Consider the following 26,047-nt stretch of genomic DNA (forward strand, 5'->3'; position numbering starts at 1 on the left):
AGTCATCCGCTTTTACGCGTATTGTCCTATGTATTTGCGGCGCCACTTCGCGTAATATACGTGTGGAAACGAAAACGTATAGTTTTTGTTTCCGAGAAACGGAAAGTGCCCCTGGCGTTATATTTAGGGTCGCGTTATTTACGTGCAAATAGTGTGTTTGGCCAGACGGCGTACAGTGAATTATTCAGAGAACAGGGACGGGAACGGTAACTACGACAATCCAGACATCGCTACGGCAGCGTAGGCGTCCACGAACGCCTTCATCTCTACTTTTACAGCATCATTTCGCAAAAAAAAAAAATTCTGGCTGCATATGCACAGTAGACTGCCACAAAACTGCCACTAACCTGCTTATTGGAGTAATTAACCTAATTCCACTAATTAGGTTTTTGATTAATTTACAGCACATATTGACAAGAAAGTTAAATTCTGGGGTTTTACAAGCCGAAAGCACGATCCGATTAGAGTCATGCCATATAGTAGGAGACCGCGAATCAATTTAGACCACCTGGTGTTTGAATTGAATTCTGGGGCTTCGCGCCAAAACCACAATTTGATTACGAGCTTTCAGTATTGTATAAAATATTCACCAAGATAATTTTCAATAGAATCAGGGCAACACTTGACTTCAGCCAACCAAGAGAACAGGCTGGCTTCAGGAAGGGATATTCTACGATGGATCATATTCATGTCATCAATCAGGTAATCGAGAAATCTGCGGAGTACAATCAACCTCTCTATATGGCTTTTATAGTATATGAAAAGGCATTTGATTCAGTTGATCGAGATACCAGCAGTCATAGAGGCATTGCGTAATCAAGGAGTACAGGGGGCATACGTGAATATCTTAGCAAACATCTACAAAGATTCTACAGCTACCTTGGTTCTCCACAAGAAAAGTAGAAAGTTACCTATCAAGGAAGGGGTCAGGTAAGGAGACACAATCTCTCCAATGCTATTCACTGCATGCTTAGAACAAGTATTCAAGCTCTTAGACTGGGAAGGTTTAGGAGTGAGGATCAACGGCGAATATCTCAGCAACCTTCGGTTTGCAGATGACATTGTCCTATTCAGCAACAATGGAGACAAATTACAGCAAATGATTGAGGACCTTAATCGAGAAAGTGTAAGAATTGGGTTGAAGATGAATATGCCGAAAACAAAGATAATGTTCTACAGCCTGGCAAGGGAACAAGAATTCAGGATCGCCAGTCAGCCTCTAGAGTCTGTAAAGGAGTACGTTTATCTAGGGCAATTACTCACAGGGGACCCTGATCACGAGAAAGAAATTTACAAAAGAATAAAATTGGGTTGGAGTGCATATGACATGCATTGCCAAATCCTGACTGGGGGCTTACCACTGTCGTTGAAAAGAAAAGTGTACAGTCATTGCATTCTACCGGTGCTAACATATGGGGCAGAAATTTGGAGGTTAACAAAGAAGCTCGAGAACAAGTTAAAGACCGCACAAAGAGCGATGGAACGAAAAATATTAGGACTAACGTTAAGAGACAGGAAGAGAGCGGTGTGGATTTGAGAACAAACGGGGATAGCCGATATTCTAGTTGACATTAAGCGGAAGAAATGGAGCTGGGCAGGCCATGTAATGCGTAGGATGGATAACCGGTGGACCATTAGGGTTACAGAATGAATACCAAGAGAAGGGAAGCGCAGTCGAGGTCGGCAGAAAACCTGATGGGATGATGAAGTTAGAAATTTGCAGGCGCAAGTTTAAATATGCTAGCGCAAGACAGGGGTAATTGGAGATCGCAGGGAGAAGCCTTCGTCCTGTAGTGAACATAAAATATAGGCTGATGATGATGAATGTGTGTGCTGAATCCAAAAATGTGGGCCGATCCTGGCGTTTGTGCTGAAAGGGTCCAAGCGCAATGCCACATAACCCTGTGAACTAGCGAAGCTGCGCCTGGCTAAGTCTAGATAAGCATGGTTGGGACTATTTAAGCTTAGTCAGTCGTCGATAGGCAATTGATAGAGAATAAAAAGCTAATGAATAATTGATCAATAATCAATAAATTTTGGAAAATGCTGGGGATGACTTGGTAGTGCTTAGCCTAGGCCAAATACGTGGCCGATACCTTGCGATAGCCAATCGATAGCTAATCGATAATAGACAAATTCCGGGAAATGCTGGGGATGACTTGGCAGTGCTTAGCCTAGCCCAAAAGCCAGGACTAGCTAGGTGCCCATCAGCTCCGCTGTCTCTTTAGCAATCAGCCTCCGCCGCAAGGTTCGCATTTTTTTTTAGTATTTATACTAAGGAGACATAACTTCATTACTGCTCGCCTTGAATTTCGCATTATACTTCAAGAGTTCATTAGAGAATATCTTCAATTAGCTTCCGGACGGTGCGATTATCTTTGGCAAGTAGTGTCCACCTCTGCAGTTTATTTACCTGAGTAGTACGAATTGCCGTATACATTCCATGCAACTAGAAAAAAAGTCTTTAAAAATAGAAGAGAAACATCTACGTATAATTAGTACTCATTTTCTCAGTATCGAATTGTAAAGAATCTGCGTCATGTGTACACGGCTGTTTCGAGAATAACAAAAGGTAACACGTACGTGGTATGAAGTAGGCTTGCAGTGAATGTTCACGCTATCTCCAGTGTACAGAGAATACGCCCTTCCAAACCACTCAACCAGTAAACACAAGAGGCCTAATTTGAATGTTTTTAAAAGTGGCAGAAGAGAAAATATAAATCGTATTGGTTTTGCAACGTAAACAATCTATGTTTAACATAAAATTACAGCAGGATGTTGTGTGTATCTTAGTCCTTTGAGATTACACTCAAGTTTCTCAACACTATCGGTACAGGAACAGTACGTGGTAACGGCGGGCTATAACTCTCTAGCCTTAGAACGGCAAGCGCGTAGGCAGATGTGTGAGAGAGAACCAAGGAGAAGGGCAAATGTGTTAACACGCAATCTTGGCTTATTATGGCACAGTAGGGAGTCATACAGATCACGTGCTCTGCTAGGTGCTTGAGCACCGAATACGCGTGCAACTTGACAGCGTCGTCTGCCTGTCTTTTGTGCTGACGACCGAGATTCGTGGCAGCCATCCCGAGCAGACGTGCTCGTACAGGTTGTCGCACGGGTTGTCACCGCTGCCCAGCGTCTCCTGCGCGTTCGAGAAAGTGGATGATGTAGGCGATGTCTGAAACCTGAGACAATGACGTATATATTTCGGGCTGCACAAATCGTTTCCGGCGCACGCACATCCACCAAAAGCATGGCCTTCGAGACTGGCTTTCGCTGCACACAGGAAGCTGTGGCCGCGGCGTGGATTTGGACACCGGCGCTTCTGAACTTCAGCAGAGTTTCCTGCTGGGCAAGTTCATACGTACTTGTGAAGAAGAAACCGGCGATGCAGGCAGGTACACACGAGAAAGAGTGGACAGTACGAGCGCTGTACCAGCGTTCGTTCTCTCCACTTCCTTGTGTTCAACGCACATAACACTTTGTGGGGAGACTCACGTTGCGATGCGAGAGGTCGCCTGATTGAAAATTTTCTGTTTTCTTCAGGCGCATCATTACTTAACAAGAAAGAGCCTACGTATTACAGCATTACACATAACACATATTCATCCATTGACTTAAGTATAGCATCGAGTACACTAATGCCATACCTGGAGTGGTCTGTTCTCAAGAACCCCCTTGGGAGCGACCACTTCCCAATTATGCTAGGCTTAACAGAACATGATAGATGCTCGCCACACGTTCCGCGATGGAAGGTTGACTCGGCTAACTGGGAACTTTTCCGACAAATAACATATTTAAGCCGTGATGACATTGCCTCTTTTAACATAGACGATGCTGTGGAGTATATAACAGGTTTTATCATTGACGCTGCTGAAAGGTGCATACAACAAACTAATGAACTAGATAATAAACGTCGCCTGCCTTGGTGGAATGATGAATGCCGGAAAGCACGTAAAAAGCAAAACAAAGCCTGGGGATTGTTTCGCAACTCCCCAACAGCTGAAAACCTGATAAATTTTAAACAAGCAAAGTCACAGGGCAGAAGAACGCGTCGACGTGCAAAGAGAGAGAGTTGGGAAAGGTACATTGCCAGTATAAATTCATACACTGACGAAACAAAAGTCTGGAGTAGGGTAAATAAACTAATAGGCCGGGAGTCACATCCTCTACCCTTAGTAAGTAGCCAAGGTGATAGCCTGGAAGATCAGGTGGATTGTCTAGGTGAACACTTTCAATATGTATCAAGTGAATCGCATTATACAGACACTTTCCTGAAGTTCAAAGAACGCGAAGAGCGGCAGCCTATTAACCGCAAAGGTTTTTCGAGTGAGGCTTACAATCAACCATTTAACTTAGCCGAACTTAAAGCATCTCTCGCTTGTTGTAACAACTCGGCGCCAGGTGGTGATCGTATCATGTATGAAATGGTTAGATACCTACACCTTGAAACACTGAAAACACTCTTATCTCTGTTTAATGCCATGTGGGCGGCTGGGTGTATCCCGTCCTCATGGAAAGAAGCCATAGTCATCCCTATACTTAAACAAGGCAAAGACCCGTCCTTAGCCAGCAGCTACAGGCCAATAGCACTAACAAGCTGCCTGTGCAAGCTGTATGAAAAAATGATAAACCGGCGTTTAATCAGTTTCCTAGAAAATAACAAAATACTAGACCCCTTCCAGTGTGGCTTCCGAGAAGGTAGGTCGACAATAGACCACCTTGTTCGCATCGAGGCAAACATCAGAGATGCATTTATTCATAAACAGTTTTTACTTTCTGTGTTTATAGATTTAGAGAAAGCGTACGACACGACATGGCGCTTCGGAATTCTGCGAGATCTTTCTGCGATGGGGGTCCGCGGAAATATGTTTAACACAGTCGAAAGCTACTTGTCTAACCGCACGTTTCGCGTAAGAGTGGGCAATGCTTTATCTAGAACATTCACCCAGGAGGCTGGCGTGCCACAAGGGGGTGTACTTAGTTGCACACTTTTCATTGTAAAAATGAACTCCCTGCATACAGTCATTCCACACAGCATGTTTTATTCTGTGTATGTCGATGACGTACAGATAGGTTTCAAATCATGTAACATCGCTATCTGTGAACGACAGGTGCAGCTTGGATTGCATAAATTGTCTAAATGGGCGGATGTAAATGGGTTCAAAATAAACGCACAGAAAAGTACATGCATACTCTTCTCAAACAAAAGAGGCGTGACACCGGTGACAAATCTCACGATCAATCGAGAGAAACTATCCATGAGCAGTGAACATAAATTCCTGGGCTTAATTCTGGACTCTAAGCTTACCTTCATCCCCCATCTTAAATATCTGAAGACAAAGTGTCTGAAGACTATGAACCTTTTAAAAATTCTCTCGCACACAACATGGGGTAGTGATCGAAAATGCCTCCTAAACTTGTGCAACAGTCTTGTCCGCTCGCGCCTTGATTACGGAGCTATAGTTTATAACTCCGGAACGCCAAGTGCATTAAAAATACTAGACCCCATTCACCATTTGGGTATCCGCCTCGCGACCGGTGCTTTCCGAACAAGCCCGATCCAGAGTCTCTATGTAGAGTCGAACCAGTGGTCACTCCATCTGCAGCGCTCATATAGCAGTTTCGTATATTTTCTGACAGTACAAGCAAACAACGAACATCCTTCTTATTCCACCATAAACGATATGACCGCCGCTGCACTCTTCCATAACCGACCTGCAGCGAGGAAACCGTTCTCTTTACGTGTAAGGAATCTTAGTGAGCAAATGGGTGTTCCAGTGCTTGAACATCGTCCTATGGCTCCTGCTAAATTGTTACCGCCGTGGCAGTGGCAGATCATAGAGTGCGACACATCGTTCGTAGAGGTCACGAAAGACGCTCCAGAGGCGCACATTAAAATGCATTTCCTAGAGCTTCAATCCAAGTACTCATGTACAGAGTTTTACACGGACGCTTCTAGGTCACATGCCGGGGTTTATTATGCAGCCATCGGTCCATCGTTTTCGGAAACCGGTGTACTGCACCCGGAGACAAGTATCTTTACGGCTGAGGCCTATGCAATATTATCGGCTGTAAAGTTTATAATGAAAACAAAACTCAAAAAGACTATCATATTTACGGACTCGCAAAGTGTTGTGAAAGCATTGCAATCACTCTGTAAACACAAAAACCCTGTAGTTAATGAGCTCTATTCCATTCTGTGTAAAGCGTATATATCTAACCAGCATGTGATTTTATGCTGGGTACCGGGTCATAGAGGCATTGAGGGTAATGTTCGAGCAGATCAAATGGCCACATCAGTTACATCTCAGGCTATTAACCCTACAACTGCTGTTCCTGCAACAGACTTGAAACCTTTTTTGCGAAAGAAGCTACGAAGCCACTGGCAACACTTGTGGGACGCTGAAACAAATAATAAACTTCACATGATTAAACCACAGTTAGGTTTCTGGCCCTCAGCTACGAAAACACGACGAATTGATGTCCTATTCTGTCGTCTCCGAATAGGACACACGTACGGCACCCACAATTTTTTGCTCACTGGTGATGAACCACCAACCTGTGGTAGATGTGGTGAGAGGCTGACCGTGCTCCACGTCCTGCTGGAGTGTCGGGAAGCCGAAACGGAGAGAAGAAAATATTTTCCTGTAGCATACCGCTATCATATCCCTCTTCATCCCATGATGTTTATTGGTGAAGAACCACTTTTTAACGCCAAAGCAATCCTCGGCTTTTTGAACGATGTTGTGCTACATGTTATCAGCCCAATAAATTCATAGCGCATCCTCCCTCCAGAGGATGCTGCTGTGATAGTAGTTTTGTATAAGCACATGCCTCCAGGCCCTTGTGGTTCAAGGGCTCTGTTTAGGCAGTAGTGCTTCTTTCCAATTACTACATCTTCAATATTTTAAATATCGTGTCATTCTTTCTCAATGCATTCTCCATTTCATAGTACACCTCATTAGTCATTGCCATGATCTTAGTGCATGTATATTTTTACGCATTTTACAGCGATTATTTTTAGGCCCCTTTACAGCCACACTTCATCTATTTCTCAGAATTCATCGCTCCACTGCACACTCACAAACAATCGCATGGCGCTCTTTGGCCATAACTGGCCCTTGCGCCATAAAACACCACACATCATCATCATCCACTTCCTTGTATATACGTGACTGTATCATTGGTTTCCTGTTCCGCTCTGTAAACGTCGGCAGAATTGCGCCATATTATCTGGCCATCATTATTGGCTCACAGGGCTGCTTCAGCCTCCCTGAGTGGCTCAAAATCACAGGCCGGACTGTGACAACGACTGACTGCGACCGCGACAACGTTGACGCGCGACCGTGACAACGTTGTGGTATTTGTTAACGTCAAAAAGTGGCATTTCAGAGCGTGGCAAAGCTCGGGACGGCTGCTTTGGTAGGCAGTGATCTCATTTAGGTGCGCCAGTCCAAGCAGTATCGTAGCTATAGGATGAGAAGAGGATGGTCTAGCCACGGCTGGAGCCAGCTGTCAAGGGCTTTGGGACCACAACTACATGCTACACTTATGAGTTGAAGAACACAATGCGCTTCGAGTGCGCAGATACCATAACGGGACCGTGCTTGGCGTGAGACAAGCCGTGCCGTAAGTTAGGGCTAACTTAACTTTGCGCACACTACAAGCAATGAATCAAACAATGAAACGAATCGCCACGTGCGGAACACCGTAAGCTTTCACATTTTAGCCTTGTTATGTTCATCCTTGTTTTCATGCTTGTTACTTCCGTTATCACAAAGACTAACTGACCGATTCAAAAAGAAAAAAAAAGTGTGATATGTTCTCACCATACTCTTCTGCTATTATTTCAAGCATAGGGCAGTAGTATAAGGCACGCAGGCAGTAATACGAATTGCAGTATAAACACATGCAAGAGGGTATATACGCGAAGACAATTGACTACTTGATTGTCACGGATTTCGGTGGACTAAAGACAGACAGGGACAAGTCGCTCGTTTAAGACAAACATTTATAATTGAAAAAAACAAGCGACAAAGAAAACAGCAAAAAAACAAACCATTTACAACACGAGTTAAATCTAGAAAATCCCCAAAATCCTCAGATAATATAATTCATAAGTCCAAAATATTTACATTAAGTCCATCGACGAGGCCACGTCACCTCGTCGTCACGGCTTCCAGCGACACGTCGTTGGGCCCGTCGATGCGTCGTAGACTCGAAGTCGCTGTGTCCGACGTTCGGTCCACGGTTGGCCTGGTTCGGGGGTCAGGACGGTGGGGTGACCGAGGCGCCTGGATCGCCCGGTCAACTCCGCAAGCCTGCGGATCGTAGCCGCAGGGAATCCGGGAAGCGGTGCCGTCAGCCTGTAGCTGCGGCTTCCGGTGGGACGTCCACTCAGCTCGCGGGTCGTGGCCGCGGCAGCTGAAGAACAGCTTCCAGCGAGTTGCCGCCGTCTCCGTGATCCAACCGTCCTTCCCGGCCTCCAGCTCCTTCTGCCCCTCGTCGTCCCAGAGCGTAGCTGGGCTGCTCTCTTTTGCTACGTGTCCCTTCTCCCATTGGCCACGTAGCTGCGCGTGCACTTTTGCGCTTCTTCTTCTACTTTCATATTGCATTCCTTTTATTCAGCCGCTCTTATGTTCTAACTTCTTTTTCTTTATTTCTGCCACCAACTCCTCGTGTCTTCTTGTTCTCTTCTTATCTTCTGGTTTTTTCTTCTTCTTTCTTTCTTCATTTTGTTGCTCATGACATTGATGCGGCCAATAGTGGCTGTAGAGCGAGTGCTGCTGTAGCCGACGTTGCGAGAACAGGACTTGGCCTTCAATAGGCCAGCAACTGCCTTCCTTAGCAGCGTTTATACACTCGTAGCTCACTCTTGCCCACTCTCATTGGGAGAGGAGGAGTCGAAGGAGCACGAGCGTATTGTCCTGATTTCTTCACAATATGCCTTGTTCGACCACTTTTCATCAATTGTACAATCATACGAATAGCAGCACATGCCCCGTGTGTTGTTACGTTGCAGAAATCACATACAAAGATGTATTTAGAATATTTAGAAGAAAGGCAACGATACATAAACGAGATTGCTGTCGAGACAATATTTACACTAGTAGTGCCATAACACTAGTAGTAGTGCCAGCTACGCCTGTTAGTTGGTGGTAGTGATAACAGTAATGGTAGTAGTAGTAGTTGAAGAGATAGATTTACTGAGGGTAGACAGTTGTAAAGCCACATCAGTCAAAGGTAGTAGTGGTGCTTCTAGCGGAGTGGTTGCAGCAGTGTTAGTGGTTGGTAGTACCGGGTGATCATTTTTAGGTTTTCCGGAATTGCCTGTTGCGCGTTTATATTAATTATATTGGCCTTGTAAAGAATCTGTGAACTCCTACATTGTTTACTGATTTGGCTACGCTTCGGGTCGATCAAATTCTTTATTTTAAACTCTTAATACAGGCATGCAGAGATGTGTGTCGCGCTATTTGTCAGTTAACGGTCAGACCGATTCTTCTTCTGCAAACAAAAACTTCATGTATTGGAGATTAGGGCAACTTACTGTAAACAATGTTCTCTATATCAGCGCACAGAACTCATGAATAAAACTGAAGGTAATGTAGACTTCTGTCTAAGACCCATAGCGTTTAACACGCAAGAAAACTACTGCTTCATAAAGCTTTTTTTAATACGTGAACGATTTTCTTTACGATCATGTTGTGCTTTACATGTGCCATTTTGAATTGGTATGTACAGTCTGTTTCGCACTTAGGGGAAATCTCGGAGCGCATTGCATCAAAATGCGGCGAGTGCTGGAGTCGGGTGCCGGAAGCAGCTCGCACAAGCGCAGACGCTCGAGGTGCGTTATCTTGAACCTCGTCGACTGCTACGGCGGCGCGCGCTGGCTGCATGGTCGGGAAGCGTGCTACTGTCAAAGGCAGTGCACGGATTTCATCGCTACTGCGGAAACTGAGCCGATATTCTTAACTAAACGTTGTGCGACGCCAACTTCCGAGCCTTCATTGGAGATAATGGGGTTCTACAAACTTCTTTTGACAGCATCCTTCGTTTGTTCTTTCGGAGGGCCGGGGTACTGAGTATATTTCTTCACTGTGTGTGCTGCCGTAATACGCAGCGACAAGAAAGAGACACCAAAATGTGCGCGTAACGTTCTCGGTCTGCATTTGACGCGAAAGGAAGCAACGTACTCAGCAATAATAACTATGCGGGTCCAACACGATGAACACCTGTCTGGTTTAATGAACTGTTGTCGAGAAGAATCACTTCCAGCTTATCGTCCTAACCTAAAACATTCCTTCATTCTTATCCGCTTGTTTCATCGGGTTAGACCCGCATGCATAGTTATTATTGCTGAGTGCGTTGTTTCCTTTCGCGTGAAATAAAGACCGAGAACGTTACGCGCGCATTTTGGTATCTCTTTCTTGTCGCTGCGTAGTACGGCAGCACACACAGTGAAGAAATATACGTGCAGGCACTCAGTACCCCGGCCTTTCGATAGAACAAACGAAGGATGCTGTCAAAAGAAGTTTGTAGAACCCCATTATCGCCAATGAAGGCTCAGAAGTTGGCGTCGCACAACGTTTAGTTAAGAATATCGGCTCAGTTCCAGCAGTAACTATGAAATCCGCGCACTGCCTTTGACAGTAGCACGCTTCCCGACCATGCGGCCAGCGCGCGCCGCCGTATAGCAGTCGACGAGGTTCAAGATAACGCTCCTCGAGCGTCTGCGCTTGCGCGATCTACTTCCGGCACCCGACTCCAGCGCTCGCCGCATCGCGATGCAATGCGCTCCGAGATTTCCCCTAAGTGTCGAAGTAGACTGTACATACCGAACCATGTGTTTTTGAGTTTTGTTTCTCCAAGATGTTGGCGATGTGCTTATGCTTTGTCATGTTGCTTTAGGAAATGCATTGTTTGGTGTTCTGACGAGTGATTTATGTTGTGTAATGATCATATTTTGCACACTCTATAAGTACTTGTACTTTCTTCTATTGCAAAAGTTTTGTTCAAATATGCGGAACTACTGGAAATGCGAGAATAGACACCTCTGTGAATCAAATGCCCTTCGTCCCGGCATCCTTTAGAAGTTTTAAGTTTCAAGAAAAGAAGCTTTCAAATTTCAGATAGCGTAATTCTAGTTCCTGAGTTGTATTATTCAGAGAGATGGACGTTACTAGCGCGAAAAATCGAAGCACATATTCAATGAATTAAGTTCACGCGTTAACTCCTAATTATATTGCTACACGCGTGTTGTATTTGGTTGTTTGAACGAGGCGCGCGGGCGCTATCACTCGACATAACGAATTGGGCTCGCGCTGTGAATCCAACCGGCCAGAGTTGCAACCGCTGTTTTAAATATAATCTGTAAATAGTTGCTCGTCTAATTGACTCGTACTTCGCGTAACAATATTACGGCACATAATGCAATTTAGGAACTGCAGCCGGTGAGTTTGCATATATATGCAAAGCCGTCTGAACTACGAGTAAAATGACCCTATATATAATTTCATCATTTTACACAACCACACAACAGCTTCGCTGGTCGTCCTTCACAGAGTGGAAGGGCACAAAGTTTTTTTTCAAGTGTGTGCTCGGTATCTTCAGTTGCCTTAGATTGGTTTTTGGCCCAGTCAAGGGGCCACTTTTACCCAAACGCCAACCACAAATCGTTTTTCTACCATTACTGCATTTATTTTTGACTGGTTGTTGGACAGTGCATTGTCAACTCTCGAGAGCCCACGTGATGAAGCTACTACGCTATAATACTAGACCAAGCCGGGTGCAATGTGCGTAATCAATGCTAACATATCTATGACAGCCTGCTCTTTCCCCAATTATAGCATTCAATGCAATATACGGTGACATTGAAGTGCTGCCGAATTACTCTCAAACGACCACACAAGACATCATTAATGGCTACACGATATTGACGTGGAAGCTGTGTTAAAAATAGGAAAACATGCACTTGCCTCAGCCAGCGCGGGGTCCAGATGGTTTGAGGCCAGTTGCTCGGACCGAAGCACCAAGCGCTCGGCAGCGATGGCGGTGACGTGTAGCGCAGTTGCGCGGACCGAAGCACCAAGCGCTCGGCCGCGATGGCGCTCCCTCGTAGCCGCTGCGGCAACCCGTAGCGGGAGTTGTGCGCAGTTGCGCGGCCCGAAGCACCAAGCGCTCGGCCGCAATGGCGCTCCCTCGTAGCCGCTGCGGCAACCCGCGGCGGGAGGTGTTGCGCAGTTGCGCGGCCCGAAGCACCAAGCGCTCGGCCGCGATGGCGCTCCCTCGTAGCCGCTGCGGCAACCCGCGGCGGGAGGTGTTGCGCAGTGCGCGGGGCCCGAAGCACCAAGCGCTCGGCCGCAATGGCGCTCCCTCGTAGCCGCTGCGGCAACCCGCGGCGGGAGGTGTTGCGCAGTTGCGCGGCCCGAAGCACCAAGCGCTCGGCCGCAATGGCGCTCCCTCGTAGCCGCTGCGGCAACCCGCGGCGGGAGGTGTTGCGCAGTTGCGCGGCCCGAAGCACCAAGCGCTCGGCCGCGATGGCGCTCCCTCGTAGCCGCTGCGGCAACCCGCGGCGGGAGGTGTTGCGCAGTTGCGCGGCCCGAAGCACCAAGCGCTCGGCCGCGATGGCGCTCCCTCGTAGCCGCTGCGGCAACCCGCGGCGGGAGGTGTTGCGCAGTTGCGCGGCCCGAAGCACCAAGCGCTCGGCCGCGATGGCGCTCCCTCGTAGCCGCTGCGGCAACCCGCGGCGGGAGGTGTTGCGCAGTTGCGCGGCCCGAAGCACCAAGCGCTCGGCCGCGATGGCGCTCCCTCGTAGCCGCTGCGGCAACCCGCGGCGGGAGGTGTTGCGCAGTTGCGCGGCCCGAAGCACCAAGCGCTCGGCCGCGATGGCGCTCCCTCGTAGCCGCTGCGGCAACCCGCGGCGGGAGGTGTTGCGCAGTTGCGCGGCCCGAAGCACCAAGCGCTCGGCCGCGATGGCGCTCCCTCGTAGCCGCTGCGGCAACCCGCGGCGGGAGGTGTTGCGCAGTTGCGCGGCCCGAAGCACCAAGCGCTCGGCCGCGATGGCGCTCCCTCGTAGCCGCTGCGGCAACCCGCGGCGGGAGGTGTTGCGCAGTTGCGCGGCCCGAAGCACCAAGCGCTCGGCCGCGATGGCGCTCCCTCGTAGCCGCTGCGGCAACCCGCGGCGGGAGGTGTTGCGCAGTTGCGCGGCCCGAAGCACCAAGCGCTCGGCCGCGATGGCGCTCCCTCGTAGCCGCTGCGGCAACCCGCGTCGGGAGGTGTTGCGCAGTTGCGCGGCCCGAAGCACCAAGCGCTCGGCCGCAATGGCGCTCCCTCGTAGCCGCTGCGGCAACCCGCGGCGGGGTGTGTTGCGCGGTTGCGCGGCCCGAAGCACCAAGCGCTCGGCCGCGATGGCGCTCCCTCGTAGCCGCTGCGGCAACCCGCGCGGGAGGTGTTGCGCAGTTGCGCGGCCCGAAGCACCAAGCGCTCGGCCGCGATGGCGCTCCCTCGTAGCCGCTGCGGCAACCCGCGGCGGGAGGTGTTGCGCAGTTGCGCGGCCCGAAGCACCAAGCGCTCGGCCGCGATGGCGCTCCCTCGTAGCCGCTGCGGCAACCCGCGGCGGGAGGTGTTGCGCAGTTGCGCGGCCCGAAGCACCAAGCGCTCGGCCGCGATGGCGCTCCCTCGTAGCCGCTGCGGCAACCCGCTAGCGGGAGGTTTGCGCAGTTGCGCGGCCCGAAGCACCAAGCGCTCGGCCGCAATGGCGCTCCCTCGTAGCCGCTGCGGCAACCCGCGGCGGGAGGTGTTGCGCAGTTGCGCGGCCCGAAGCACCAAGCGCTCGGCCGCAATGGCGCTCCCTCGTAGCCGCTGCGGCAACCCGTAGCGGGAGTTGTTGCGCAGTTGCGCGGCCCGAAGCACCAAGCGCTCGGCCGCGATGGCGCTCCCTCGTAGCCGCTGCGGCAACCCGCGGCGGGAGGTGTTGCGCAGTTGCGCGGCCCGAAGCACCAAGCGCTCGGCCGCGATGGCGCTCCCTCGTAGCCGCTGCGGCAACCCGCGGCGGGAGGTGTTGCGCAGTTGCGCGGCCCGAAGCACCAAGCGCTCGGCCGCGATGGCGCTCCCTCGTAGCCGCTGCGGCAACCCGCGGCGGGAGGTGTTGCGCAGTTGCGCGGCCCGAAGCACCAAGCGCTCGGCCGCGATGGCGCTCCCTCGTAGCCGCTGCGGCAACCCGCGGCGGGAGTTGTTGCGCAGTTGCGCGGCCCGAAGCACCAAGCGCTCGGCCGCGATGGCGCTCCCTCGTAGCCGCTGCGGCAACCCGCGGCGGGAGTTGTTGCGCAGTTGCGCGGCCCGAAGCACCAAGCGCTCGGCCGCGATGGCGCTCCCTCGTAGCCGCTGCGGCAACCCGCGGCGGGAGGTGTTGCGCAGTTGCGCGGCCCGAAGCACCAAGCGCTCGGCCGCGATGGCGCTCCCTCGTAGCCGCTGCGGCAACCCGCGGCGGGAGGTGTTGCGCAGTTGCGCGGCCCGAAGCACCAAGCGCTCGGCCGCGATGGCGCTCCCTCGTAGCCGCTGCGGCAACCCGCGGCGGGAGGTGTTGCGCAGTTGCGCGGCCCGAAGCACCAAGCGCTCGGCCGCGATGGCGCTCCCTCGTAGCCGCTGCGGCAACCCGCGGCGGGAGTTGTTGCGCAGTTGCGCGGACCGAAGCACCAAGCGCTCGGCCGCGATGGCGCTCCCTCGTAGCCGCTGCGGCAACCCGCGGCGGGAGGTGTTGCGCAGTTGCGCGGACCGAAGCACCAAGCGCTCGGCCGCGATGGCGCTCCCTCGTAGCCGCTGCGGCAACCCGCGGCGGGAGTTGTTGCGCAGTTGCGCGGCCCGAAGCACCAAGCGCTCGGCCGCGATGGCGCTCCCTCGCAGCCGCTGCGGCAACCCGCGGCGGGAGATGTTGCGCAGTTGCGCGGCCCGAAGCACCAAGCGCTCGGCCGCGATGGCGCTCCCTCGTAGCCGCTGCGGCAACCCGCGGCGGGAGGTGTTGCGCAGTTGCGCGGCCCGAAGCACCAAGCGCTCGGCCGCGATGGCGCTCCCTCGTAGCCGCTGCGGCAACCCGCGGCGGGAGTTGTTGCGCAGTTGCGCGGCCCGAAGCACCAAGCGCTCGGCCGCGATGGCGCTCCCTCGCAGCCGCTGCGGCCAGCCCCCACGGCTTCTGGTGCACTTGAGCGGCACTGTCGTGATTACCACCGGCAGTGAAAGCAGGACGAGCCCCGATGCGCGTGAACAGAGCCTGCTGCTCGGGACACAGGCGCGTCTCCGTGAGTTGGAAATCCATCAGTGATTGCCTGCCATCGAAGTGCGCATAAATCGCGGCCACACAAACAAGCGGGCTGCATTTACATCACAGTAGAATGACATACGCTGCTAGTTTTAATGCGTAAGCATTCTTTGGCGATTACCCCAGCCCCGTCACGCGAGAACTGTAAGGCCTTGTATCTGTACAAGAATGCGTAATTGGCAAGGCTGACATGTAATCATTATAATAGTGTAACTGTGGAGGATGGGAAGCTTTATAAGCGATAAGGAACCATTTAAACCATAAAAAAGGAGCCATTCCACTCTGTGAAGGTGGATGACCAGCGACGCTGCTTAACACATGACACAAACGTTACAAAGAATTTTGAACAGAGGTGCGAAGACATTTTATTTCTTGCCCTGGTCGGTGGTCATCGTAACGATAGGTACGCACACACATTTTCGTATCACCTCTATTGTTATTATATTAATTTCACCATATTAGCCTATAGTACGGACCCCCGAAGAGCAACGCACCTATGCTGAGCACGAGGTCGCGGGATCGAATTCCGGCCATGGCGGCCTGCATTTCGATGGGGGCGAAATGCGAAAACACCCGTGTACTTTTTAGGTGCACGTTAAAAAACCACAGGGGGTCCAAATTTCCGGAGTCCCCCATTACGGCGTGCCTCATGATCAGATCGTGGTTTTGGCACGTAAAACCCCATAATTTAATTTAGCAACGCACCTACCCAGAGCGACTGCAGGAACAGAGACGAGAATGCAACCGACTCCCCGAGGAGCCGGAGGAATCTAGACACGCGTGACGGTTCGATGGCACCGCACCACGAGAGAGCAGCAAGAAAGGAAACTAGGTACGGAAGTTCTTGGAACGTCGATAAAGAGAGGGTGGTTACGGAAGTTCTTGGAACGTAGACAAGGAGAGGGTGGTGTGAACGTAGACATGGCCGACCAGGGCCGGCCTTTCGGGCTAAGATTCATTGCCGCGAAGTGAATAAACTTCACTAGGCGGTCACACACTACGCCGACACATACTTCTATGCCAGACGAAAAACTTCCAACAATATTCAACAAACACTAAACAAACACGCACCTTCATGCCTGCTCAAAAATCAACACCAAATTTCACAAGGATGGTTTGGTGGGTAAAGCATCAAAACTCTAGTGTCTTGTGTCATTTATGAACAGATCTTTCTGGAAAAACTGTACCAAATTTTTTTGAAAAACCTCTTTTTACCCTTGTGCTGGGGACTTCTTTGGGTCCCAGGGGGGACAAGGGTAGTTCAAGGGCGCTTTGCAGGTCCCCTAGCCCACCAACCGGAGTCCACAGGGGTATATGTGGCTTGGGCCCTTTCTGTACTATCACCAGGATCGGTCCGCATTTTTGCTTAGGGAGTTGAAAAATTCACTGCACCCTAGCCATAAACAGCTGTGCTGTAAAAATTAATCACAGAGAATACCCGTAGGGATGCATAGGGCTCCATAGAAACCATAGTAGGGGTGGGCCACCTGACATTTGGGGGTCGGCCAACTGAAATTTGGGGGTGCGCCAACTTAAATTTCGCGGGTGGCCCAAATTGAAATGTGGAGATGGATCAACCTAAATGTTGGGGTGGGCCAACTTATATTCGGGGGTAGGCCAAGTTAATTTAGCGTAATTTAGGGTAGGCCCTGTTAAGGTCTTGTAAAAGATCGCAGTATCAATAAATAGATTTCGGGGTGAGCCAACTTAATTTCGGGTGTGCGCCAACTTAAGCATTGGAGGTGGGCCAGCTAGAAATTCAGTGTGGGCCAACTTAAATTTGGGGGTCTGCGAACTTAGCATTTGGGTGTTTGCTTGCCCATACTTCGACAACTGGAGTACAATTTCTGCATTCTTTTTGACACGAAACGCTGATAAAGGACGATTCACGTAGAATGCAAATTACAGCTCTCCGGTTGTGTAGCATCGCCTAGCAGTAGCTGCTTGTTTCGGGATGTGTTGGTTACGAGTGCATCTAGCGAGCATTCAGCATGGCCATGCGTGAATGATGATGGTCTGTGCATTTTTTTCGCAAGAACATCTGCTTGACCACGTCAGACGAGCTTTATTTACACTGTACCAACTGCCGTACTTGACAACCTTGTTACATGACAGAAGATATGATTGGTATCGTTGGAAATAGTCTTAAACGAAGGGCATGTCGAGCCTGATGAGAATTAAGTGGCGCAATAAAATTAGAAAATTTACATATACATTGAGTCAAGTGAAGCAAGACAATTGTAACAGGAGAAAGCTTGTAAAGCTTTCGTCCTGCAGCGGACAATAAATAGGCTGATGACGATAATTATGATCATGACGATGGTGATGACAGTAAACATGGGCAAATGCACTAAAGTAACACATAAGACATTTGCCTTATGTGTCCCATCACTGTGTTCGTTGTTTCTTGTAATCAACATCGCCTTCGTCCAACACTCATGCTAGTATGACGTCATTATATAGTAACCACGAATAAAGTAAGTCCTGCAACGGTGTGCAAAAATGCTGGTACAAATTTAGTAGGTGGTGCTCTGAACATAGCGGTCATGACATCACTTTCGGCGACTTCAATTGCTTCATTCACCTGTAGTACTCAGAAGTATGTGCTTCTGTTACCCTCGAAAATTCGTCGCGGGAGAGTGCGCCGTGGAAGCCACCTATTTATGCTATTTGCTCAGCAACGAAAAAAAAATTGATACTTTATACGCCGCTTAACTTAACTATAGCCTTTTACCACAAATAAATATGTCTTCTCATAGATAGCGACAAACAGGCTGAAACTCAACTGCACGTGTGAACTACACGTGTAAAGGTGTCGTTAGGCTTACGGTGTATCTTTGATGGCTCTTTAGAGCACCTAACTTTTGCAAACTATGTATTGTTTCTGAATCGCAAGGTTGAAATTCCCGCTGTATAGCTGCATAAGTAACAAAGCTTACTATTAGTTTTCTAACTTGAAAGTCTTGACAATTGCTAATGAACTAAGAAAGCAGATTTGTCAGTGGTTAAGGTATACTCGCTTGGAGTGACTATCACACACCGGTTACATGAGTTTTACAGGAGCCTTACAGTAATCTTACAGGAGCCTTACAGCTCACCAAGCATGCTAAGAAACAAGGTTTGTGTGTGTTTATATCTTTACGGCGCGGCAGTCACGTATAAAGGTGTATTTAGACTATTTACAAGGAAGGCAACGATATACAACCAAGATGCCTGTCGAGACCGATTACACCTCGACACGTCAAATCGTCATCTGCTGACTCTGGTGCCACGAGTGGCGCCAAAGTCAGAAGATGACGCCTTAACAATATGAACCTTTTTTTTTTGCGTACCAGTATTGGGAGTGACCACCTCGTTCTAACACTTCCACGGCTATTAAATTAATAAACAACTTGCCCGGTCCCGATTGGATTCCAGTACCTCATTTTAGTGTGCTTGTATTGACCCTTTTCACGGAGCAGTTTGTTTTAGAGAAACGAGATGGAGCTCCCGGCGGCGCGCCATACCTCTCCTCAGCGACCGCGCGCGAATACGAAATCATTACCGCTTCTACCTTGCTTCTGTGCGACAGCTGTCGGAAATGCAACTGAGTTTTCGCTAACACACTGTGCTCCAATCATGCTAGATTGAATCGTGTGGATTGGAGACGTGTGCAGTAGTTGGCTGCAAAAATAGTGACTGGCATGTTAAGGAATGGAATGAATCTGCGCGGCCGAGTTCGCGGACCGCTGCTGCAACTGTTCGAACGTGTTACCAGCACTTCGTGATGTACGGCTTTCCTCGAGGATACAGAAATTTGCTCATCCTCCAGCGTTGTATCGCTAACCTTCACAGAAAGGGCTTCAGCCCTAGATCGTCGGCGAGAGTGAGTACCACTCGTTAAATAATGACAAAGGGAGTAGCGCCGCTTACCTGTCATAGTAAGCTTCGCGCACGTTATTTATACGCATCTGTCCCAAATGGAAGGAAAAATTACACCCATTCTATCGCCGACGTATCAAGAATAAGTGAATGGGCGCACACTTGAATATATGCGCGCTGTATACGCACAATAAATGACGGACTACACCTATGGCACTACGAATGGTCGAAGCTGAATGTTTCGTGACGGTCCACAAGAGTAAGCGAGTTACTAGCTGTAATATACAGTGTTTCAGCGAACACTTTCAAAAATTCTTAAAGGTTGCCTGTGCAGATAGCACAATTTTAGTTCATGAGCTGGTCTACTCGAAGAGGCGGACATTACTTGCACAAGAAATTGAAATGCATAATTGAATAATTACCAATAATTCACTAATTAGGTTTTTAACTAATTACCTGATGACCCATATTGCAATTGACAAATTGTAGCCGTGGAGTTCGCATGGCGGATCCACTTGGAACGAATTCTCGGGATGACACCCAGTTTCGAGATATTAATTATCGAACTTTGCGGAGAAATGCATTGGCGTTCCAGTTAGTATCTTAAGCAAACGTCGCTTTATGCATTCAAGCACAATATTAACTGGAACGCCAATGTATTTCTCCGCAAAGTTCGAGAATTAATATCTTGAAACTGGTGTCACCCTGAGAATTAATTCCAAGTGGATCCGCCTTGCGAACTCCCCGACTACAATTTGTAAATTGCAATACGGGCCATTAGGTAATTAGTTAAAAACTTAATTAGTGAATTATTGTTAATGATTCGATTATGCATTTCAATTTCTTGTGCAAGTAATGTCCGCCTCTTCGAGTAGACCAACTCATTAACTAGAATTGGGCTATCTGCCACAGGCAACCTTAAATAAATTTTGAAATCGTTCGCTGAAACAACCTGTATATTTGCTACAAGGTATTACAATGTACTAAACAGCTACGTTTCAAGCCTTGTGCGCAGCAAGAACAAATTTATCGGTACTGAGCACAGCCGCGAGCGATAAGGCCGAAAATAATCAGATAGTGGCCGCAACCGAGGAACTTCACTGAGTCCGAAACTGACAAGCCACTGCTTCAAAATATTTGCCGAATAAAGAACAAAGAGCAAAACACACTAATTCTGACTGAATTCGTAATCGTAAAGCTTGGATAGCTTGGAATACATATTTAGCCCCGCTTTTAGAACAAGCACCATATACGCTGCTTGCGCCGTTTCAACATAGCTTAATCAGCTCTGAAAGCACTTTTGCATGTTCTCTGAAGCTGTGATCAAAGCTTCGTGTCGTCCACCTAGTCACCGTCTACGATATCTCCGAAAACAGAGGTTTTTTCAGCCGCGCCAGCGTCATACACTTCCATTGTAAACAAGGAGGCAATGGAGGCAGTTGAGGCAAGCAATGGACGCGTCACCACGTGATCAAACATGGCAGCGCCCACGGGATCGCCGCCAAAAGGGTCAATACACCGCATGGGCCAAAAAGAGCGTGTGGAATGTTTGAAAGGCGTACTTTACAAACCCTCACACAGAATGTCATTGACGATGTATGCACCACCAAAACCGACATTAGAAGTGAGGCGATGGCCTACCTGGTATTCAATTTGAAAGACTGCCGAATGAGCGAGTCGTGGCGAGGCAGCACGCCGAGCTGCCCGTGGATGGCCTGTGGTCAGCGGTCGGCCAATGAGAGGCAGCCGCATCGGATGGGAGAATGGTGAACGGGTGGTCATTCCCTTGCAAGGCTGCGCCAAAAGCAAAACAATTTGTTGTACGCTGCTCAGTGTCCTCGTTGTGCCAGAATTCTCCCGCATATACTGCGAAGACACGGGCAAAAATTCCCACCGCGTAACAACTATTAGAAGGCATATTTTTATAGTATGGGCATCGCAGGCTTAAAAGCAACGCATTCTACAGGGAAAGCAAAGTACCGGTTGCTTCATGCGGCGCATTAAACGGCGGGATACTGAAAGGTCGTAAAGAACAACTTTGTAGGTACGACCGACATCGTGTAGTGCCGGTATGCACGATGGGATAAGCTACCTAGGTCTTTTATGACGACGACGCCAGGTGGAAAACAGCAGACAACGACTGTGCTTGCTGGCAGTATTTCATAACAGCGCAAAGGACAAGGACTGAAAGGAAGACATACGACCGGACGGGCGCTGATCTATGCGTTCCCTACCGTCCTTTGCGCTCGTGGGAACGCGGCCAAAAAAATCAACCAACTCACAAGAACCAAGCTATTATTGCGACTCTTCTTGCGCCGCTCCTTCTAAGGCGTGGCGCTGCTGAGCTCGAGGGCCCGGGTTCGAACCCGGCCGCTTTTCCCGGAGACCGCGGATAGAAAGAAATTCCTGTGTACCGTGCATTGCGTGCACGTTACTGAGCCCCGGCAGGTCAAAATTAATCCGGAGCCCCCCACTACGGCATGCGTCTTACAAGCTGATGTGTCTTCGGCTAGCAACCTTGCGGCAGCGTCTGACCTTCGTCCGGGACTCGAAGCACGTGACGTGTACGTCATGAGCCTCCTATATATGCCACTTTGGAGCGAGCAATAAACGTTCCATTTTTCTACGTTCACCATGTAGTTATTTTATGTACCAGACGCAACGTATCACAAACAAATTGTGGTATTGGCACGTAAAACGCGATAAATTATTTTAATTTAATTTCTGCAAGTCATTCAGCCCACGGCATGTTTCCACGCAGAGGGCAGACGCTGCCTTCAACATGGCCATTCGTGTGAGCGCGAGCCCTGATAGCCGAAGAGTGATTGAAAAAAAAATGTGGTTGATCCCTCTTATATAGGAATCGGTATAGAACACGAAAGTGAAACGTGTCTTCACAGAAGTAGTGTAATGTTTATTGCACATTGATATATAATGTCTATTGGTGTTTTGTGGCTAAAGCGCCCTTAGGCGTTGATGCACCCACGCTGACGCCTGGTGGCACGTCTCCTCCATCACGACTACCAACGTCGATGACCATGAGCAACCGTCGTGCATATGGAAGCTGCACTACGCTGCACACGCTAGCACAACGCGAAAGACGAAGCACGTAACTGACACACTAATACAACGCGCAAGACAAAGCACGTAACTGAATCGTCACCGAGTCAAATCAGCGCGTACAGCGCGTCGTAATTGCAGCCTCCGCGATCAACTTCAGAAACATTTTCAGAGCTAATTGCGGAGGCCACGCTGCGCTGTGCTGAGTACGGTGAACGCCACTACCAACGCCACCTAGGTGGCGTTGGTAGTGCTTCTTGATGCCAGCGTCCCTTCGAATGCTGGCATCGAGGCGTCGTAGTGGTGAGACCACCGAAGCGTTCACTGTCGGTGCGCGTTAGTGTCATAATGCAGTACTTCTCTTTTCTGCTCGTAGGCGGCGGCACCGCCCCGAACAAGAGCGCGGGTACACGGAGGAGTGTTAGATATATAAGGCGCGTCTGTGTAGCTCTCTGCAAAGGCGTTTGTGGCGCAATGGGTTAAACGCTCGGCGATCTATCGTCGCGGACCGAGAGGTCGTGGGTTCGATTCCCAAATTTTGCATGTTTGTGGAAATTTTTCTTCTGGTTTCTTTCTTTGTATTATGTTCTATGACGTATTTCCGTGACGGAAATACGTCAGTGAAGTCTTGGTGGACCCCGGCATAAAACACTTTCGTGTTAAAATAAAATACCCTGAAATGACGACGAAGAAAGATTACGTTAGGTTAGGTTCCACTTGATTAGGTTATCCTTACGGAAACGCTTCCCAAACTAGAACTCGCTTCACTTGCTCCGGTTGCTGACCCGGCGCTCATTTTTTTCCTACCGTGCATATAGCCGTCTGGTTCATATTACACGACTTCGGGCCTGTAGCACCGTTCAGTTACTAAGACAGGACGCGTTTAGAACGCCTAAATTTACAGATGGTTTAAGCTTCCATCCACCGACTGGCTTTCTCTCTAGACGGCCGAAGCACGCCAAGGGCACAAAAGTGGATTGAAGAAGGGCGTTGACGCAGAATAGCCGGTAAATATCTAACTGATATCAGCGTAATAGAGCAGGACAAAGAAAGAACAGCGCTTTGTCGTCCCTGTTCTTGCTTTGTTCTGTGCTTTTCGGCTCTTCAACATAAGAGAAATAGCTACACGTAGCAGATTTTTAAGGCTTTCCTTCCTTGAAGTGAATCAGCGCATGCATCCTTACGAGTGGGCCAATTGTATGGCCAGCCAGTAGAGTAGTGCTGACAAAGCGTTGTACGCTATTGCGGCAATTTAGATCATATTTAACACGTGACTACGGCTGGCATGTTGCTACAGTATTGATGGTGTGCCCGCAGCCGCGAAGTTGGGCTTGGAGCATAACACGACCCAACGCGGACAACATGTGGTGACTTAATTCTCCGACTAATTAAAGGTTGTTGCCGCTGCTCGAAATACCACCAGGAGCAATTGCGCGCGTCTGCGCGTAACAACCTGCCAACACTTTCCCGCAGAAGCTGTGCCGGCTGCCGACAATTTATCGACTGCACATCTTAGTTCGCGAGGAGAACTCACCCTGTCGTCTCTCCTAGGACAGGTGGGTTACAAGTGGAACCAGGAAAACCGAAGAACTGTGGTGCATTTCCGGCTCACCGTACTCTGGTTCTGGTTCCGTTCCTGTCTTCGGCGATGCCGTCGTGTTCTTTTTCGCTCACGAGCCAGCAGGTTAAACCGCGTGCCTCGCGAGTTCTAGCTCTTCTTCCTCGTTTCTACGATGCAGCGTTTACCGCATTTCGGTTTCGTTATTATCATAATCATCATTAGCAGCAATCATCAGCCTATATTTCAAATCTACGGAGTGTGAAGGCATCTCCTAGAGATCACCGAAGCATACCATCTGTCCCGCCCAGCAAACTTGTCCTATGCCCGAAGGACGTCCTAATGTCATTAATGCTCATCATTCTCTGCCACCCTCGATGGCGTAGCCCTTCCTATAGCTCCATCTATGTTACTTATACTTCTAGCTTATACGCTGTACAGTGGAAGTTCGCAGAAAAAATTCCACGAAAAGCCAATTGCGACGGTTGAACGACGTAAAAACCTGAGTTTGAGAAAATGTCGATAAACAGCAGCCCCCCTGCGAGATCAAGCATTTGAAATGCGAGCGGATGTGTCACAGAAAGCTCGCAAGAATGTACACTTTTGACACAGAGTAAACCTGTGATACAAAGTAAAAAAAAAAAAAAAAAAGAGAATGGCGTCGTTGGCGCTCAGCAAAAAAGACGCAGAACTCTTCTTCGACGTGACCTCCGAGATTGGGTGACACCCACGGTGCATTGAAAATCTCGGAGGCTATATATGGTCTGATATTTCGTTATACACTGCAGAAACTCGTCGATACGTTGCTGTGTGTGAAGAACCGGTCCCTTTTATAGTTTCCACAGGGTTGCGTGCATTAGCTTCCCGGTTGTTACTTTCCTGCTCCCAGTTGGTTGCATCGAAAAAAAAAAAAAAATACAGCGACGGCGCACAACCAAGTCTGTGGCGTCCTACGTTCACCGCCGCATGTCGCCGCTGAAAAACGGTTACCTCGCATAAGAGAGAGGCATCAAATTAATTATCCCGACGGCACATTCTCCGAAACCTCATCGCTTGTAACACATCAGGTGTTCCTGGGAAAAAGTGGATGCTTCGTGAATGTGCTGGGTGTGCTGCATTGAGGAGTCGACAGAAGCTGCCGTGTGGTGCAGAAGGATCGACACCACCGGGTTCAGATCACCGGTTGCCGATCTAAACATGGCTCCCGTTGTTGTTGTCGTCGTCATCATTGTGGTTGTCGCCATTACCCCTAGTGGAAAGCCCATAGGAGGAGGGCGAATGCACAAGAGGTCGCTTCAAATCCAGGTTCGTGGACGCTGTTTTGGGACGTTAGGTATAACTTGCGCGGTTACTATATGATGCGTGGAAACTGGAAAAAGGGGGCTGCGGGTGCTCTTAAGGACGTCGTTATTATCTAAGATTTGACCCAAGCAGCAGACGGAAATTATAAGCTCCATTCTTTTTCTCGCTTGGGTTGCCAGGTGGCATAACGTCAGTAGGAAATTAAATATAAGCTTGCAGCCCCATTTCATGCAGATAATGCCGCAGTGACTTACAGAATGTGCTGTTCATAATCCATCGTTCACAGTCTTCAGCTTGGTCAATGTTCAATCTCACATCTCTAAGTAGACTTTCGCGAATTGTCTTCAACCCAGGGCACGTTTTAACTCACGGCTGCGACCACTCCATAAAAGTGTTCTACATCAATGTTATGCCGGGCAGTTATGGTTAGCTTTGATGAGAGGGTTTTCAATAGTTCGACGGCATCCTATTTAGGTGCAAATGAGGGTAGCTTTTTTTATCTCATTAGAGGTGCTGCCGTAAGCATTATTGGATGTTGCGCTTAGGTGCTATTTAGAAGCTGCTAGTAAGCAAAAATATAATAGTTACTGAAAGCAAATTTCTTACCGAGACTGCTTCTACAGTATAGAACAGTTAATCTACAACAAATTTAGCCAAAGTGATTTTTCTTTGAAGCTGCCCACTAAAAGTGTCACTTTGCGATGATAACCTGATGTGCTTCCTAGCTCATGTTAACGCATACTTGGAAAGCAGCGCTTTTCTTAGGAATTCCGCTAAGCTTACATGTCTTTCGTTGTGGTTCGACTTCAATTTCTCAAGTGCTACGTGTCCTCTGAAGTAAATAATTAAATTTTATCATAGCTCCCTATATACGGGGCTACTGATTTACTCACCTAATATTTTTTTTCTCGTTACCCGGCCACTGCTATTTATCAAGTTAATTTCCG

The 26,047-nt window shown here is 49.1% G+C and overlaps 1 long non-coding RNA gene across 1 annotated transcript; it reads right to left on the reverse strand.

Moving 5' to 3' along the window:
- Positions 1-15,190: 15,190 nt before the first annotated feature.
- Positions 15,191-23,987, reverse strand: LOC125940972 (uncharacterized). Its single transcript, XR_007464126.1, has 3 exons — positions 23,775-23,987; positions 20,822-20,974; positions 15,191-15,326 (listed from the first exon to the last, which is right to left on the reverse strand). It is a non-coding gene; the product is annotated as an uncharacterized LOC125940972 (long non-coding RNA).
- Positions 23,988-26,047: the final 2,060 nt, after the last annotated feature.

Source organism: Dermacentor silvarum, chromosome 10, assembly GCF_013339745.2.
Source record: "Dermacentor silvarum isolate Dsil-2018 chromosome 10, BIME_Dsil_1.4, whole genome shotgun sequence".
In the NCBI taxonomy this organism is placed as follows: Eukaryota; Metazoa; Arthropoda; class Arachnida; order Ixodida; family Ixodidae; genus Dermacentor; species Dermacentor silvarum.